This window comes from Plectrocnemia conspersa, unplaced genomic scaffold, assembly GCF_051122295.1.
Source record: "Plectrocnemia conspersa isolate PC_06_02 unplaced genomic scaffold, ASM5112229v1 ptg000012l, whole genome shotgun sequence".
Taxonomy (NCBI): Eukaryota; Metazoa; Arthropoda; class Insecta; order Trichoptera; family Polycentropodidae; genus Plectrocnemia; species Plectrocnemia conspersa.
The window spans coordinates 1,724,744-1,745,178 of record NW_028277176.1 but is presented as its reverse complement, the minus strand read 5'-3'; the positions used below and the strand labels follow the sequence as shown (position 1 = coordinate 1,745,178).

At 29.2% G+C, this 20,435-nt stretch overlaps 1 protein-coding gene across 20 annotated transcripts in view; it reads left to right on the top strand.

Annotated features, from left to right (window-relative positions):
* Positions 1-20,435, top strand: part of LOC148227917 (uncharacterized) — a 463,346-nt gene that overhangs the window by 170,760 nt on the left and 272,151 nt on the right. For 11 of the 20 annotated variants that reach the window (XM_088200604.1, XM_088200611.1, XM_088200591.1 and 8 more), the window contains one exon: positions 18,791-18,820. The exons of 3 other annotated variants lie outside the window; for them this stretch is intronic. The gene's annotated coding sequence lies outside the window, so the exon portion shown is untranslated. Of the gene's footprint in view, positions 1-10,869; positions 10,913-18,790; positions 18,821-20,435 lie in introns of all 20 variants that reach the window. 6 more of the 20 variants (XM_088200606.1, XM_088200592.1, XM_088200605.1 and 3 more) reach the window with 1 other exon arrangement.

The window sequence follows — 20,435 nt, the reverse complement described above, 5'->3', positions numbered from 1 at the left end:
AATTGATAAACCTAAAAATTTTGCCAGATAAAACTAACCTTTTTAGAATTAATATGTTATTCATTTATTTTATTTTTTTTAAATTTGCACATTATAATTTACAAGTTTTTTCTCTGCGCCTTAATTTTACATATTACATACATGTACATATGTATATAGCTATATTTTTAATGACCTGTAATAAAAAAAATATATGTCCAATGTTACTCACCCCAAGCAATAAAATTTGAAATGTAAAAAATATTTATTTATTTATACTGAGCACCTTTTTTATATTAAATATTAGTCTAAAATATATTAAAAAATATAAAATATAACATACCTTATACATTGAAGTTCAATATTACCCGGCTTTTCGTAAAAAATGTGTTATGAAATCTAATTAAACACATTAATCATTTCATTATCTCCGATCTTCATCGTCAATACCAAATTTAGGCGCAGTTAAAAAGGTACTCCGCAAGCAAATGTGAGTTCATTAGGATTACGCATGCATCAAGGGACGTTCTGTGCGAAACACACCTTTAAACCCTTTTCGTAATCGAGTTGTCTCACACCCATACCTTTCGCTCTCTCTACCGTTAATCCCTTGGGGGTATCGTGCCTGTTTCGTTCGCCAATAATTCGAAATTAGGACTTAATGTTCGTAAATCAATTCTCTGCGTTGTGGATAATTCTGGAGATATGCTTATGTTGTCACGGAGCTTGTGGAAACCCTTGTTGTTTATAGACGTTGCTTTGATTTGTTTTGATAGTCACTTTCTTTATATGTATTATGTAGCGATTTAAGATAGTGTATGTGTTTCATGTGAGATAATAATAATCTTGTTTATTAAAACAACATGATATGCTGTCTAATATGGTTTATTTTGCTTTCACGTTCAAGTAAGGTATTTGTTTATTTGCTTATTTTATTCACCTGTAAAGTAGCAATGTGTTTTAAATACAATTATTAATACAATTATATATAAGATATGTTAGCTTCGTATTTAATGGCTGAAACATTTTATATCTATATATATATATAGTTTCTATCCGAACCACTAAACATCAAATTTGTTGCCAGAACTTATAATCGCGTAAGGTTTCGGATAACGCGAAAGATATCAAGTTCAGATTTTAATACATAATACGAATAATTTCTAAATAAATTAAATTGATAATTTATTTTTTTAATAATAAATATACCATTGTATTTTTTAACAAAGTAAGATGCTAAATTTTACTTTGAATAAGTATTAAAAAATCATTTTAATCGCAGTGTTCTATTCTTTAGGTGACGTTGCTATTTAATAAGTATAATACATATACAATTTATGTTTTTCACTATAGATTATAAATATACAGTTTATGCTAAAGTCAGAGTTATGAGTATTATACATTATAATATTTGTATTATTACTAAAAATACGTAATATTCTCGCCTGCATCTGATCAAACTAAATTCTGGATTTCAGACTTTGTATCTGGCCCAGGTTTAACGTGAAAAGCGGCTGCTTCTTCGGTATTTTAGATTTGGGTCGATGCACAGCGTTGCTCCACTTGGTGCGAGTTTTTATTCTGAAGTATCTGGTAATAGTTTCTGATGGTAGTAGTACGCGCTTTAATACGATTTTTACGATAGAACAGGTGCTTTCGCTCACCTTTAATAATATATTTACGGTAATAATAATATAATAAAGGTAATAATTAAAGCACTGGAGATTCAGCAACGCTGTCATCTGGCACTTGTAATTCACGAATCACATTCTACTGACTTTCGACAATTGTCAAAAAGATATAGTCTTTATTTGTATTTATAAAGATACTCACTGGACTTTATGGTCAATTTAAAAATGTATTTAATTTTTATACGAAAAATCTCCGATCGTCACGCACGTCAGCCTTTCGACATTGATTTATTACGCTTTTAACACATATTTTCAACAAGCTTTTTCTAATTGTGAACGGTACACATAATATACATATTTTAATATTTTGTCTTGCAATACTATTAATCTGCCTAAAGATGATTTAGAATAACATTTCGAGTAAATGATGTTTCTAATTTACTTATTTATAAAAGCATACTATCCTTCATCATTGTTTTTTCTTTCCCATTAAAACCGATTCGAAAATCCACTAACCTTTTTCAGCTGTTTTACATGTGCATTTTCCAGCATTTTCTCGGCGTGTTTCGTCTCTCGCCTCATAAATTTGGTTCGTCGCTGCGGAAAACGAATGAAAATTCTCAACAGGTCCGTTACTGCTATAAGCAGAGATATTTAGCATTGGCGCTTTAGTAAACAAAACAGCGACCCATTTTCCATCTTGAAATAGGCCATGGAAAACTCTCTTTAATGATTGAAACTTAAACGCGAGTCTGCCAGTAGTAAACTTGCCGTTATTAATTTAATGGGACGATTATTTCATAAAATTACCACGCTGCTGGGGTATAATTATGCAGATTTTACCACCCAAAGACCACCCCCCAACAATTTCACATATATTATATGTTAGCGGCAAAATACCAAAGCAAAAGGAAGTCTACTGCAAAGTCCGGATGTTCCGTGGAATATCTAAGTGGTTATTATAAAGCGTAGAAACAACTTACTAACAATTAAAATATAATTAATTAACCAAAACTTAAGGTATAAGTTGCAACTCTAAATATTAATTTAATATAATAAAAATACACACAGAAATTTTTGACTCATATATTATAATATATATTGTTTTACAAAAATAATTTATAATTGATTTATTTTAGCACTCAATATCCTTATTATTATTTTATTAATAATGTACTGTATCTATATTATTACTAGAGTAACAATAATTATTTTTAAATTTAATTACTTATAAATAAAAATATAACTACTAAATAATTTTAACAATGTGCCAATTTTCTTCAAACAATCTGGTTGTCTGATTTTATCTCTAAAGTTTACATTTTATGTATTTTATGACACATTTAGGATATTGATTTTTTATTACACACTGAAACATCTTGTTACTATCTACAAAATTGTAGTGGGAAATTTTGAAGTAACCCATAAAATATTTTGATGCTTAATTTTACATACCATAAAAATACAAATTCAAATAGCCCATAAAATATTTTGATGCTAAATTTTGCATACCATAAAATACAAATTCGATAATGTCTCTTATCTTGCAAAGCCTTTTTATATATTTATAGTCTGTAGATTTTTTATTCACGGCTAACTTTTAAAATAGAAAGCTTGTGAATTTCAATTTTAATTTTGTTTAAATGCTTTGATTAATCCTGTTGTAACACAACTTTAGATTATTTAGTTATTTATTTTTATTTTTAATTACAAATCTGATCAACAGGTTTTCTTAATGCGTCATGATGAACATTATACAAACAATAATTATACCATTAGATATTTAAAAAAATAAAACAACAATCACGGTGCACGCCTAAAATAGATAAGCACCATCCCACATTAGTTTTTTTAGCTCGTCATAGCTATCGCTTAAAACACAAAAATTCGTTATATTGAATGTAAGGAAGATGCTATATTTTTATGTTATTAATAATTACCATATTTCTACAGCATCAAAATAACTTCATACAAGATTGTCAGATCGTTTTTTGTATCTATTTTTAAGGAAGCTGTAATGAGCACAATAAAATTTATTAAAAAAATGTTTTCTAAAAAAAGTTTGAGGGTAGGCGAAACACTCTGAATGTCGCTTGTGAACATACCCGGCAAACGCCAAGTTAATGACGAACTGAATTCGGAGAAATATTGTGTCAAATGTAACGTCATTTTTAAATTCTGATCAAAATATTTCGTTATACTGAGATCAGTCTTCGTTACAATGAAAACATTTTGTTTAAAGTTTTTCGGGAACGAATTTCAGATTCGTTATACTGAGAATTTTGTTATTTTGGTATTCGTTACAAAGAGATTTCACTGTATTTAATACATATTTACCACCTTATTTATGTAAAATAAAGTTTATATGCATTTATAAACAGGGCCTATATTATGGTATTACATATTAAAATACTAGCATTGAAAGCTCTAGTTGGGACGCATTGTTATAAAGTTCACAAGTTTATTTTGAAAAACTATACTTTTCTTTATCTCATAGTGTTTAACATGTAATTTATATAATAATTTCTGTAGGATTGTATTGGTAAAGCTTTTGCATTAAATAAACAATAATAGTCTTACTTCTAATTTGGATATCATATTTAAATGAATATTTTAATTAACTTTATTTTAAACTTTTATGCATTCTAGGAATATATTCCTAGTTTTTTAATTTCTTTCGGAAATATGAAACTAAATTTACGTTATGCAAAATTAAACTTCGTTTTCACGTTCGTAACACTAATCTATTTAGACTTTTAGACTCCATGAAAGCCTACCCTCTCCCCTACAGTATAGCGTCTGAATTTCACACATCTCTATTAACTCACACATACATACAAACGCTAAAATTATGTGGTTATGTTTCCAAAGCGGAATTACTCGGTTCACTATTATTGCCCGAGAAGAGAAGAAATGGTGTGCGGCGTGTGGGAACGCTTTCGGTAACGATCGGCCGTTGTCGGATAACGTGATCGTTACGTCACTTCCTGTGATAATACTGCCAGTCTCTCACTCTGAAAACGTAGTATGTGTGTAACATTAGAAACAATGGTATAGCGGTAATTTCTTACGTACGTGTGGTATTTATTGGCGATCGGAGCAATTCATAACGACGCTAACAATCGAGAAAAATGCTGTTGAATATGCAATAGACGAGGTTCTTAGAGCGAGAGCTTATTGAATACGAATCGGGAGCTTTTGGTGATGTTGCAATTAGCTTGTCAAATATATATTTTTGTAACATTATTGATAATTGACAAAGTGATTTAGATTCTCTATGGAGATGGGGTTCAGTTAGGCTACTGCCCGTTAGTGTCGGAAAGTAACATACTGTGATATTTTCTCGATCTCGTTCTCAATTAGATTATTCAAGATCTCGATAGGAACGTTATGGCTAGAGAAACTTCCACTATGGATCTCTGAATCGCTCTTGAGAGCAAATGGAAGTTCTCTACACGTAAACGATGTCTGCGAAAAATCTTCCAAGATGCTCGGTATTGTTATGAGGAACGCTATTCGCATCCTCTATGACACTTTAGTTTGAAGCATTTCTGAATCGTGATATATAATATGGGTTCCTCAAATAATCAAAAAAGTCCCCTTAAATCTAAAAGAAAAACAGATTTTTTTTATTATCGGTTCTTGTATCGCAGCGCCGTTCTTTTAGGTGTGTTGGGTTACGATTCGTTAAGTACTCGCAGAAAGTTATATAATATGTAGCTAAGCGTTTCTTCAAACTACTGAAGGGTGTTGTTGACAATTGAACTATTTTCGAGGAATTACAGTTTTGGGTAAATTGCAAAATAATTAAGAAAAATATTTTTTAATTATTTGTAGTTAAATTTGGCGAATCTTTAATGGTTTTGACCGCAATATATTTTAAAAAAATGTACCAAACTTCACAGAAAATGATTGAGTGATGATTTTTCTTAAGATTTTTCACCTCTCTTATTCTGTATTATGTTGTGTAATTTTTTAAGAATTTATTTACGTATGTAATTCCGCATGAGTAAGAAATAACTAATTCTGCAGTTACAATTTAATACATTAAAATTATAAATATAATGAGTATACATTTAAAAATATAATAAATACACTTAAAATATTTATCATTAAATTTTAAAAGGACATTTTCAGCAAAAAAATATTTTTTAATTTCTTTGCAATTATTCCTAGTCGATTTTGGTGAATCATTAATAGTTTTAAATGCAATATATTTTAAAGAATTTGTGTCTAACTTCACAAAAAATGCTTGAAGGATGTGTAAATCATCTGCAGTTCTAATTTCATCATTATGTTCTTGTTTTCTAAATTTAAATTTAGTATTAATAATCGATTTTTTCTCTAGCAGTTTTTTGGTTACCATTATTGGTACATGTTTTGGTAGAATAATTATAGGAAAAATTTTAGTTTTTATGTATATATTTTTCGTGTGAGCATCGAAAGGCAAATTAAACATATTTTTTATAGCACTGTTTTGATTTTAATTTAAATTTACTTGTAAATCTCAAACGCAAGATTTGCATAATATATGTTTCATCTAGTTTTATATCATAATTTATTTTAAAACATTAGTATTTTATTTATTAATATCATATGTAAACAATATATTTATAAAAATGATATTTTTGTATAAAACTAGAACTAAATATTTTATATTTTAATTTTTGTAATTATAAAATTATTTACAGTGAGTTTGAAATTAAAATTATCATTAAATATTATATATTTACTTTTTTTTTCATTGATTGTTAATTTGTTTAATCTCATCTATTCATTAATATGAATGTTTCTTTGCATATTTTTGTATGTTTAAGAGCTATAAACAGGGCCGTGAGAGTAAGCCCGGGCCATGGGAAAACAATGATTCTGGGCCTAATGACAAAAATGTCATTTTATATATTTTTAACATCGTAATATAATTTCTTGAATTAATAATAATGGAATCGAATAAATTATTTAAAAAAGTTTTTTAATAAATAATTTATTTAATTATCTAGAATTGACTTAAACATTTTTGTTAGAACTGATATAGGACGATAATTTTTATTGATCTTCTTATCATTAGCTCTGTATAAAGGAGTTGTCTTGGCACTTTTAGGCAATCGGGATTATTTCCTTTGTCAAATGTAAATTGATTAATTTTACAAAAATCTTAGCATAATGACTGTTATTTGAGTTGTTTATTTTTTTATATTATTTTATTTTTTTAATAATTTCTTTATATTGTAGTAATATAATGTATTATTTTTTCACCATCATAACACATTGGTGTAACCTGTCACGTTGTTCCTAATTAAATTGAAATAAACAAATAAATGAGCTTACCAACTCCACAGAATAAAAAATTTTCAACATCCCATTATGACTCATGTTATACTAATTCATATGAAATTTACTGATTGATAAAACGTGCCAAACATGTCAGTAGACTACAAATACATAGGTCTGTCAATAAATATTATAATTTAATTGTACACAAACAATACAAAGCATTATCAATGATGACAGTTTCGCGAATTGAAAAGCTGTGATTTTTTTTTCATTTTTTCAGATGTATGTATTTGGGTCAGACTTGTCGCCTAAAAAACGCTAACGTTGAGCGTACGTTATATTATATTACACACATTGTGTCGGATATGTAATGTGCAAATGTACACGTGGTTCTCATATGTAAAAAAACGCAGAACAATGCTTATCTTTACATGTTTATATTCTGTTTACAAAATAATACTTAAATTATAAATTTAAAAAAATACTGTATGATTGCTTTTTTCTGTAATATAGTTTGTTTCTATTAAAGCTGGCATTTTTTTCAATTCAATCTGCCGTATCAATATTGATTACTATTTTGTCGAATTCGCTCACATAGGGCGTCCAATCAAACGAAAACTAATTGAAAATGGGTCAACCGTACTCATATGGTTACACGATATAAATAAAATGTTCACCCTTTCTCTCTCTTTCCACAGATTTAAACTACTTTCGGTACTCTTTATACTATTTGTATCTACTTATAAAAAACTGATTGTATTAAATTATTATTGAAATCGTCATTATATATGTGCTTTTATTAATTAGTGATAATATCAACACGTTCAGTGTTATATATGGGCTTTCAAATTACTTTATATTTTGAAGAACATAAATTTATAATAAGGGGTATTATCATATAGAAATTTTTACCATACGGTCTGACGATAAAACATTGATAATATCAATTTTCACCCAAGACGCAGCTGGCTTATAGCGACAACAATTATTTTATGTTGCATCATTAAATTTAATAATAAGCCTTGAAGTTGCACTTTTTGAAAGTCTAATTAGAATTAATAAAACGCCCCTTTAAGCCTAGATGCTAAGAAGAGTCGCTGTATTTTTTCAAAGATTTCAGATTCTCTTCGATTATACAGATTTAAAAAAATAAAATTTGTAGAAAATTGTAATAATTAGTATTTTGATTAATTTTTTGAATGTAAAAATTTTAAATTTGAATTAATTTTTTGAATGTGAAAATTTGAAAGAAAAGTTTTGTGTTATTTTATTTTATATTTCCCTTCTTTAATTATTGCCCAACAATATTATATTTGCTTAACAAATTAGATAGGACTATGTTTCAAAAATTAAAAAAATAGATTTATTAGTCGTAAAAGTATGGTTGAACGATTGGAATAGTTTGATATTGAATTTTTCAGTATTTATATACAGAATGGGCCATAAAAATGAGCGGTTTGTTATATATTATTTAAAACAAAATATAAATATTATCGAATTTATATCAAAGTTAACATTAAGGAAAGACATATTTTAAAAATAACATTATCCAGGTATGCATCATCGCATTGCAAGCATTGATCAAATATGGACCTCCTAACTTACGAGTGGAGTCCTAACTTAACTCCTCCTGACTTTTGTTTTGGAGATACTTAAAGAATCAGGGTTAAAACAACAAACATGTTACGACAGTCCAATTGAAAGATTATATTTGAGAACAAATGGTTGCCGTTCCTCGCATAATGTACTAATAAATTTTCACAAATTTGAGGCCCAGATTTAAACAATATTTGCAACGCGGTGGTACACATCTGAATAGTGTTTTTTTAAGGTATGATTTTCCAGAATTTACTTATTTATTATTTTTTTTTAAATGATAAGATCTATAGTTTTTTTTAGTAATTTATTCCAAACGGCTCATTTTTATTGCCCACCCGTATAATATAAGTTAGAAAAACTGGAATTAGAGATAATTTAAGGATAGATGGGTATGAAAAACGAGTATGGCCAGGGGAATATTGTACGGAGGTGTCAATTTGTGTTATAATATTCCTAGAACAATACGTAAAAATAAAAATGGAGTGCATTACCTTTGTGCATTAAAAAATAAATTATAATATCAGTGTTTTTTTATATGCTGTTTATGCTTACATTATATTTTATATGTATGCTTTGATTATACATATAATATATATAAGCTAAAAAAAATAATTATTATTAAAAAAAAATGTTAATTCAATTAAAAAATCAATATTAAAGTAGAATTTTTTTTCAGAAATAAATAAAACTTTAACGAAGAAAAAAATGTATATTATTATTTTTATATTAACTTTTATAATTATATGAACTAATATAGAATAATGAACTTATTATGATATGTTTTGTTTTTTAATGGCTTTATTTTTAATATAAACGTTTTTAATTACTTGTATAATACTAATACTTTGTATATCCTATTTTTTATTAACAAAATCATGAAATATTTTTTTCTTGCATATCTAGGTCAAACAAAATTGAAAAGTTCTACTATGTACATAGATGATGAATTCAATACTAGTCTAAATCAAATAGATAGGCTGTTTACTCAACTACTTTGCAACCACTCCGGCGACACTGGCAAAGTCCAATCTCTATTGAGTACACACACACACAAATACACGAAAGCCGGCTTAATTATAGGTTAATAAAGTTGTAGGCATTAGCACGGGGGCAAATTTCATTATGTACGTTTATTAAATTCGGGCGCGAACGGCTGAGTTTAGGCGTCAATCATTGAATACGTTATTAGGGTTCGTACCCTCCCGGAACTATTGACGCGTGATGATGGCACGGTTTAAGGACGAAGGGCCTCAAACTCACCCCTAGATTTTGCCATGCACATGTACTCCATGTATACGGGTGGACGGAGATATTTATTTGACGAAACCTTTAAAAATTCTTAAAATTCCCTGATAGCTTAATTGACGTTTTGAACTGATTTGATAAAATTGAATCAAACATTTTTTTTAATACTTGAATTTAATTTTGTGATAATCTAGTCTTTAAATAAATACATAAAAAACGTTCTGATTGTAGTGATTGAAGCGTATAAATAAAACATTACTTCGTATGTTTCCTGTTATTTGTGATTAATTGACAATATCAAAGAAAACAAATTTTAATTACAGAAGTAAAGAATAAATAGTATTGAGTGGCAAAACAAATACTGGTGTGAATTGTTCGCAGGTCGATACTCCTACTCTTTTTGCCACTGCTGCTGTTGGCTGTTTTTTGTTTCGTTATACCGAAATAAAAAAAACATGAAATTCATTCTTGTTTAGGACTGGCATTGTGCTCACGTGAGTCGGTCATTAATTACCGTCGCACGCGCGTACAATTTGGCGTGCTGCGCAAAAAGCGACCGCTGCTGTTATTATTCAATTAAATGAATCACAGATTTTCGCGTAGTAAATAATCGCTTGTTTGCTTTGCCGTTTCGCTAACAAACTATAATTAACGGCGATACCAGTGTTGTTAGTTCAAATGATTGATTGAGAGCACAAGCTCTTTTTTACCACTGCAACATGCCGCTAACTGGGCTAATTTGGTTCCATACAAAAATAAATATACGAGTATCTATCAATCAGTTCTACCATTTTTTTAAAGTCAAACGTCATTTTTCTTAAATACAATGTATCGATTGTAACGATATGTTTAAAATTATGTACTTAGATAATAACCATGTTTAATATTATTTAATTAGAAACATAAAGTGAGTTATATAGTTCTTTGTAGCGTTTCAAAACGTCACGACCCTGTTTTATGAAATTAAATGAAGGTTTCGTTTTACATTAATTAAGAAGATGCTTTAGCGAGCGCAAAATTATGTAATGAATTATGAGAAAGATTTTGTTATTTAACTGACGCTAAAAGATTTTTCATTTTGTTGTTTTAAATTAATTGCATATTATATAATTGGCTAATTGGCATTGTTTTATTGTTTCAGGTATATTTTGATGCAATACATAATTCGCGCTAATACAGTAAACGTAAGTAGATGAATTGCTGTTTATATTTCTACTGCAACTTTGTAAATTATATTATTTATGAAGGGTTTTTCAAGATTCTTAAGAGTAGTTCTCGCAGATATGAAGTTGTTAAGTCTTCCGTGTGATGCTTTATATGCGAAACCATTGTGTTGACATAAGTTTAGAGTAACAATGCTTTAGTGCTGTTTGCTACCTGACTTTTTAAATAGTATAATATTATATTCTTCAAACGAGTGGAGCAGACATTTTCATATCGAATTAATCTTTCCCTTACATGTGCGTAAAATAGTTATACCCATAGTTCAGTGAACGCCTTGCTTTCAAATTTTTACACACATACATTCACGCGTGTTAGAGCCGAGTCACAAGAATAAAGTCATATACGTGGTACGAAAATGCGATTGTATGTTGTTTTTGTTTCTGCATGCGCTGCAATAACGGTTATTATAAACTGCCGCGTATCAGCATACTTCTACGAGTATATGCAGAAGTCGATAACAATTACACGTATGATATATTATTTAAAAAATGTAATTAAAAGCTTTGGACAGTTTTCTTTGGTTTCGTTCCAACAAGACTATCACTTTCTTTGGTGTAGAAAAACAAGATTGGCAGTTCATTTTTAATTTTCAAAAAGTAACAAAAATAAATTTGTAAGAGTACCGAATCAATAGACAGTTTGCTGTTAACTGATACGTCAAAAATTCGTACTGCAATAATTTTGTGAATGCATTGTTTACGTATACAGATGTATGCAAGAGAGAAGCGATACATGCACATAAGAATATTCGTTGTCTCGCTTGTTCTTGTTGAAGCGACAATGCTCATTTGAAGGATTTTCGTCTGTGTCATATCCGGCTATAAAATACATATTTCGGTCTATTTGGCACAAAATAAAATGTATGTAATATCACAGTAACTGGTTGTCAATTTCTACAATACGATTGTGTGAGTGTGTTTTGGATAAAAAGTGGAAGGCGTGATGTTCACTGCTATAGTTAGTCTCTAAACTTTCATTAGTTCATGTTAGGTTTGAGTAATTCGCTTAGGTTAACGCTTGTCATATTTCAATAAAAGATTTACCATAAATAAAGACAAATTAACACATGTTTAACTTAAAGTGAAATTTTACTATTTTTGGATAAGTAAGCTTTTTAATTCTACCGGTAAATAATTTTACATATTATATAATGGAATAATATGTTTTTGTGTAATTAAATCAACCGTAACTAAAGCGGTGATATATACTATATAAATAGATATTTGAAAATATAATATTTGATAAAAATAAGTCGAAAATACGTCGCTATTATGTTTGATATGAAATACGCATTGACGTTTTATTATATAACGCGCCTTGTTTGCCAACCAACTAGGCGGTTTTCCGGATCTTCGCATCAGATCTCCTTATCGACATAATCCGATCGGAACAAACGTCGTCATAGCGCCGAAAAAGGGCCACAGAGGTCCATTCAGAGATCGATAAATCCAAAGGGAAGAAGACAAACACGCGTTACGTTTTGCGGTTAAATTATAACCTCGATTCCTAGGGTCGCGCGAATTTATCTTCTGGGCCATTTCGTGTTCGAATTGGAAAATCGTCCTTCCATTACCAGAAAGACAAAAGGTTTGGTCCGCCATGTATCAAATTCGACGCCCCGCGAATACATAATGCGTAAAAGTTATACCTTTGGTGGCCCAAGGACGATTCGCCCCCAAAATCTATGCAAATAGATTTAACCGGGTGCCACCGCTGCTCGCTACTTGTACTTGTTGCCGGGCGTATCTCTCGATTTATTAATAAATCAAAGCGGATAATGAAGGCGAAATTATTTAAATAATGTGTGAATATTAGGGGTTCTCACGTTGCTGATCCTGCGATCTAATAAATTAAATAATTATTTTAAAATAAAATAACCTAGATAAGAATCTTATCCAGACTTTTTGTATTTATATGTATATAAATACAAAAAATCTGGATTGACTAGTGTGGTGCTTTATCATTATTCCGTCTATTGTCACGTACAGTCTGTACTATCCGGCATGAAAAAAATGGTAAATGAATTTATTTTTCATTTTTTTCATTCCGAACATTCTAATAACAATATTTTTTAATCACCATATATAACTAATATAATATGCGTCGAAATAAATGTTAGTCGGAAATCGTAAAGAGATGTTTGTTACATGATATTTTGCTCTTTACTAGAAACTGATCATAAAATAAATTTATTCGATAACATTGTATTGTATAAATATAAAAATCAAAATGGTATCATAAATTTTGATTATGTTGTACTTATACGTATGTATTTAATGTACATCGGCCGATATTCGATGACGTTAATTGTAACGCTATATTTTATGTTCGACATTGAAAAAGTTCCCTGAGCTTTCCATTACATAATTTAGACATTTCGATCGATTAATATTTTTTTATCCGTTATTGAGATTGGCAAGAGGCCAGAGGAGAATACGATAGCGTGCTACTCTCTTTTCTATAAAACATATTTCCGTAATCGATAATTGAAATTTCCAGAGATAAAATTGAGAAATAATACGCGAAGCGTAAAATATTTAATCTATATTGTTTCTTAAGAATAAATTCATTTGAAATTGGACCGAATCATATTAATTAATTCAAAGGAAAAGCAAACTATAGTTATTTCAATATAAGAATAAATATATTGTTTTGTGCTGAATGCACAAACTTATTTATTAAAAAAAAGTAAGAGAAAACTTGAAAAATATGATTAATAATATATAAAATATATTTATGAATCACTCATTTTTATATTGTATTAGAGTATTCATTTTATTTATTTTTATTGCATTGATTAAATTAATCTAGATTTTTTCACCTGATGACAAAAGTTGCAGTCTAAATTTGAGCTCACGTGATTTTCCATTGTAGGAATTAAAAAGGATCAGGACAGTTTTATAACTCACTGATATTACTGTCCCGTCGATAAAATGGATACCTTTCATTCCGGAATATAAGAAGCAACCCTATAAATATGACTATATTTCGCAGAGTTGTTTGAGACATTTTTCTCAATATTGATTACGCTCGAGGTTGTCATCCCTAGTTTATTTTTTTTAACGAATCAAAATGCTAACAACGGATATTTTGAAAAACTGATAAAACGTTTTATCACAAAGTAAAAAAATCTATATTTATTTTATTTAATTTAAGTTCCGTGGTTAAAAAATTAGCAATTAAAATGTTTACATTCATTTTTGTGGAATAATCTATGTCCGAAAAATTCAGTGTCCGCAAATATATGCGAAATTAGAAATTCCTTAGAAATTATTCTTCTAATTTTCTTCAAAAATCAAGAAGTAATTATATTTGAGGACGGAACTGTAGCGACCACACCCGTTTGAAAGGGTCATTGTCTCAGACCCTGAACTCGCGTTAATGACTATGACCAAAAACGATTGAGACAAACAACACAATAGCGTAAATGATTTCGGGTACCACACAGACTTCAAATTTACACTAAGTATTAGACCTATATTGATCCTTGTGGTACTCTAGATTTATTCCCAGTGTACCAAAAAATAAAAATAAAACACTTGAAATCATTTGCTATTAAATTGGCTATTGATGTTACTCACAATGTGCCTAACCTTTCTAGCAACTATTTTCCTTTCCGAAAAACTGACTAATTGAACATAATTTTACCGTTAATTGTATAATAATAATAAAATGTAGCTCTAACCACATTTAACATATTATTGCTAGTGATAAATAATTTCCACTGAAAGAGAAGAAAAATAAGCTTTTTTAGCACCAAAATATTTATTTTCTCCGAAATACATACTCAATGCTCCCGTAATTGAATCCGAATCACTCGCAGAGCATATCGCTGCGAACTTCATAAATAAGGCGATAAAAAAGTATTTTTTTCGTATCCATCACTAATCTTCACTCGCATAAAAAAGCGCCATACCGAATCCCCTCTTTATACGTCGTATAAAGCGTTTCGAAAGGGATAGCCAGTACGGCTCCGCAAGCAAGAAAGAAGACAAACAACCCTAAGCATCGCAATGGTCCGCGTGTGCGTGTATGTATGAGTACGGATGTCATCGCCGAGATAAGCTCGTAAAATGTTCATTCGAAGTTCAGACGTCGGCTTAATCACGGTCGCGTCGTAAACTCGGCGGAAAGCGAAAGCCGAAAGGGAGAAAGCTCCGCCAGAAGCTTCATCCACCTAAACTCTGTCAGACCCCACCCGCTGCCTTTTTATGATAACTTACGGCCTCGCTGTGTATGTAATTATAACGATGCGAAAATACTTTGAAACTGCCAGATTTTTTTCACTCATTTAAATTAACGTCTCGAAGCTCGAAAACGGCACTTGTTGGCCAACTCAGAGTGAGTTATTTGCTGTGTAATGGCGTAGGGTTGAATTTATGTTGATCATGAAGACAATGGGGTTGTTTTGAATTTTTGTTAGAATGCGCTAATTGGAGATGCACCATTACATTGGAGTGATAATTTTGTAATTTTTATCTTGCTTATCAAAATATCCTTTAAGTAAAGGTAACATAAATAATCAAATAAGAAGTCCAAAATGGTACAACAAAACTATTAAATTATTGCCAAAAAGGAAATGGAGACATGTTTTCCTGTCGCCTCATTAAAACCAGTCTATTCAGCACCGTGTAGCTCCAGAATAACCAAATTTATCGCCCTCCTCCCCCACATGCATTTTTTTAATTAAAACTAATATTAAGTACAAGGCCAACTTGAATTAAAATTATTTAGAATTTTTTTAATAAAACTTTCGGATTTTAAAGTTAAAAGGGTGTTACTTTGCAGCTAAAATAGACGCCAAAAAATCTGGTTATATTTTATTTTATAAACCTATATAAATTACAACATATATAGATAAATTTAGTGAATTTAAAATGGCAGGTATTAGTCAGAGAGTATTCGCTGGAGTGTCGAGTTGAATTATTGCTCGCTGTGATTTGTCGTAATGTGTACAATAACACTTAATTGATAGATTTAAATTTGGTGGAACACACCATCTATTATTGTCAACGTTATCTCTAAACGCATTACGTGTTTTGGCATAAAAAAATTAAATCGTCTACATAGTGATTATAATTCACTAGCGCCAAAATCTGAGGGTATGTCTGATGGTCGATTATTGGGATCTAATATCATGAATTCTGATAATTATTTTGTTACCAGCAAATGCTTTCTTATATTGTTCACAATTCTGGTCAGAAATTAACTTGAATTAATCGGGATAATTATTTTAATATCCGTAAGGTGTATCGATTCAAATTTTATTTTTTCAGTGTCGTTCTCAAATATTACGACTTTCTTATTCATGGTACGACGAATCAATTTATCAGCATGTACGATAGTGAATATCTCTTTTTGAAAGGAAATCGAAAGAGTCGACAATTAAAATAACGTTTTTTTTCTGTGTACTCCTATATATATACTCTGGAACTGTACTGTGTTATTGGATATATTTTTTAAATAAATGTGAACCCAATTATAATAAAACATTTTAAATTAGCTAATTCAAGATACAGGTTTTTAGATGAAATAAATATATAAAATTAGTTGGTAGGCCTTAAATGATTGAACTTGTACAAAATTCGAATTATTCGATATGATTAAATATAATTTTATTTAAAAACAACTCATATTCACAGCTTCAGAATTTATCTATTAATACAATGTTTTGTAGTGAGAACAATCAATTTGCATGAAAATGTTTACCTAGTGGTAAATTTTCTTCATGGCACATGTTACTGAATTTTACGAAATTCTATAAATATTTATACTTCTTACAAAGTTTTACCCTCTTTTCAAAGTTATTATAATTTTAAAATATTCTATATTTGGTCGTATGAACGAAAAATTAATTAAAAGCCATTATATATTTTAACGTGGTTTTGCTTCTAGTGGTATAATTTTGATTTAATTTGAATCGAATTAATTTTGGTTCAATTAATTCAATTAGCATATATACGGCACAATAATACCATAAATTATACCTTAAATGCACTTTCAATTACACAAATTCAATCATGCTTTACATTATTTCCTTTGCGTTTCGCTCGAGTAATCACATTGTCGATTCATGGAACTCTGATTTTGTGTCATTTCACATATTCACATCTGACTTTTGATTCGGAAAACCATTGTCGTCGTTAGACAGGTATATTATATAGAAATTTTATAACATGCGCATATAATATGTTTAATATTTTTATTACGCAATATTGCGTCTCAGGTAAAAGCGATTCTAGAGAATTTTCGCTGATATTGCGAAGATCTTATTAAAACCGTTCCGCTTATTAAACGGTATTCATAAATTGTATTATACGTGATATATAGCAGTTCAACAATGCCGTTATTTCATTAAGACCCAATATCCATTTCTGATTTGCATGACAATGGAAAGAGAGGGACGAGAGTTTGTATTTTTGTTAAGTGTCTGCTGTTACTCTTCTGCGTTTTATTGGTATCCGTTGAGAGCACATAAAAAGTGCAATGGTTTTGTGAAAGATAAAAAGATCGAAATATTATTGAATATTTTTTATCTTTAATTTTATACGCTCGTGATCTGTCTGAGAATAAAATAAAAAGCCTGAGAATAAAAAAGAGTCAAAACTCAAACAGTTACGTTTCGTGTTGTCGACAATTCGCACCGCAAGAATAACAGTTTTATACTACTAATCAAGCTGATGGTCAATCAATGATGATGTGATTTGCAAAAGTCGTTATATCCGACATGCCAACAGCTTGATTCAAGACGGTAATTGAACGTACACACGATTATTTTTGCTCATTATCTCGGTTGTAAATAGTGTATTAATAGTGACACTATATTTTTACAGCTATGAACAATATTCTTAATTTTAATATTAAATATATTAATTAAAATCTAAGATCTTAGTAATTTTTCTACTACCTAGTTTTGTGCTCTTTAAGAAATTAAATAGTAATAAAAGTAATAGTTTGACAGATTGCATTTTAATAAATAAAATATAGAATAAAGTAATAATCCAAACATTAATTTTAACCGTAGTTTTAGATGTATTAAATATTTTTTTTTATACAACCAAATAAACCACACATTTGAAATTTTAAATGCGATATTCTTATGTATGTTCTAAATTTTAAATAATTTAAATTGTTCTTAAATTTGTATTATTAAAAACAATGATTATCACTTATGTATTTTTTCACAATACAAAATACAAGTAATCAAATTAATAATGCTTTTACTCGCTGAATTATTTATTACACGCTTTCTAAAACTCCAATTAAAATTGCAAACTTACAAAATCGAATGAGTTAATTAAGAAAATTACAGATTTAAATTTAGTATTTGGTTTGCGTAAATATATTACACAATTGTATTACTGCTGCAATTAAATTTATTTCTATACAATTTTTTTCATATCATAGCTTGTACAATAAATTACTTAAACCACACAGTGCATATTTATTAAGTACTTAATTTCAAATATACAGCCTTATAACTATCCCACAATTGTCACCGGTCATCTGTATATTACGTTTACCTAGGCCGTTTAATAATGCCGTATTTCGATTTTACCCCTGATTAACCCTAAATTAATTATCGGTTAGCCTACTAGAGCCTGCTTTGAATTTTGTAGTGCTTCAAAGACAAACCACATACGATATTAAGTACATCAAAATCGTTCCTAATAATATAATTAAACAAAAGTAATTATTAGAAACGTATCAACTAACCGTAAATCCTATTTCGAGTGAAACGAACGGAATAATATTAAGTACGATAAGATCTGCTTAATTTTTATAATTAACTATCATTACCTATTATTATATTAATGCATGATTTTATATTGTTTCAGATATCGCATGATGCTTGTGCTTAGCTAAAAGTAAGTAACATATATTTATTTAATTGCATAGCTTAATAGATTAAGCAATCGTGATCTGTGATTTATATATTTGCAAAGTTTTAATTACTTTCAACGTTTGATTACATCTAAGGATGTCTCTCTAACTTTATGATGATGAACGTTAAGTGCTTATCTTAAATATATTTTAATTATTCAATTTGAAAATTATGTTCTTAATTTAAAAAAATTAACTAATGAGGATTTGGTTATTATATTCAGTGAAGTAAATTCTCGCAGGAAACCGGAGTTATAACAATAAAATTATTATATCCGCTATAAATAATTCATGAAGGAAGTATGCAAAGATCAAAAGCATTCGCTGATTTGACTGCAAATTTTTACGACTCAAAAAAAAAAACATATAAAATACCATGTCTTTATTATCAATTTAAGTACTATGTATTTTTTTTAAATGTTTTTGAGTCGAAAATATATGTATTTATAGTTTTTTCTCACAACTAGGGATTCCAATCCCGGGATCCCGAATCCCGGGATCCCGGGATCCCGAACGATTTTCAATACCCGATGAGTCCCGGGATTATAAAACATAATCCCGAATTTTTCGGATTGGTTGATTTATCAAGCACAATCGAATTATTATTGACAACATCGTTATATTTCGTGTACAAACTTGCGCGAGTTGCACGTGTCATCTGTGAATCTTTGAGGCTGTGAGTCTGAACGTGCTTTTTCAGCAGCAGGCTGCTTAGGAACCAAAATCAGATCAAGGCTAAATGATAAAACACTTGATGCTTTGATGTTACTTCGTGAGTTTTATTCAAAATAATGTTTTCAATTAATTGTGTATGAATGTACATACCTATGTGCATACATTGTCAAAAGTTCATTTTTTCTTCTCAAATAAATATATAAGACCTTCCCTTTTTTATTTTTATTATATTATTTTCTATTTTAAGTCCAAGACTAAAATTATACGTACTTTATACATTGTACGTTATAAAAAACAGATGTAAAAATATATTGTATTATTCATTTTAAATTATTTTTGTCGATAAAATAGCATGAAAATTATACCGGGACTGGTCCCGGGATCCCGGGATCGACTAATTGCAATACCGAAATCCCGGGATCAAAATTTTGGCCCGGGATTGGAATCCCTACTCACAACAATTCAATAGCTTGATTCATTTATTATATCAGCTCTATCGAGTTTCATTTTCAATTTAACGAGGATAAGATGATATTGTAAATAAAAAAAATATATAATTACAAGAATAGTAGTAAAAGTATGATTGAAAGGTTTGAATGATCGGATGTTCGAGAAATAGTAAAAATAAATATTTTTATATAATGTTACTAAAGTATTTTATTTACATCGTAATATTTAGTTAACAAATGTATATATAACGATAATTTAAGAAAATATTATACGGATGTATGAATTTATTTAATAATATTCCTAAAACAATTAACTAATAAAATAAAAATAACGTACACTAAGCCGGTAAAACTGTTCAATAGGAAAAAAGGCAAATTCATAGCCATTCGCGTTATTGTTTAGCTCCACCTGCAAAGGAGAAAGCTTAATTTTTCAAAGTTATCCCCGTGTTTTATATGTTAGATTGAATGTGTA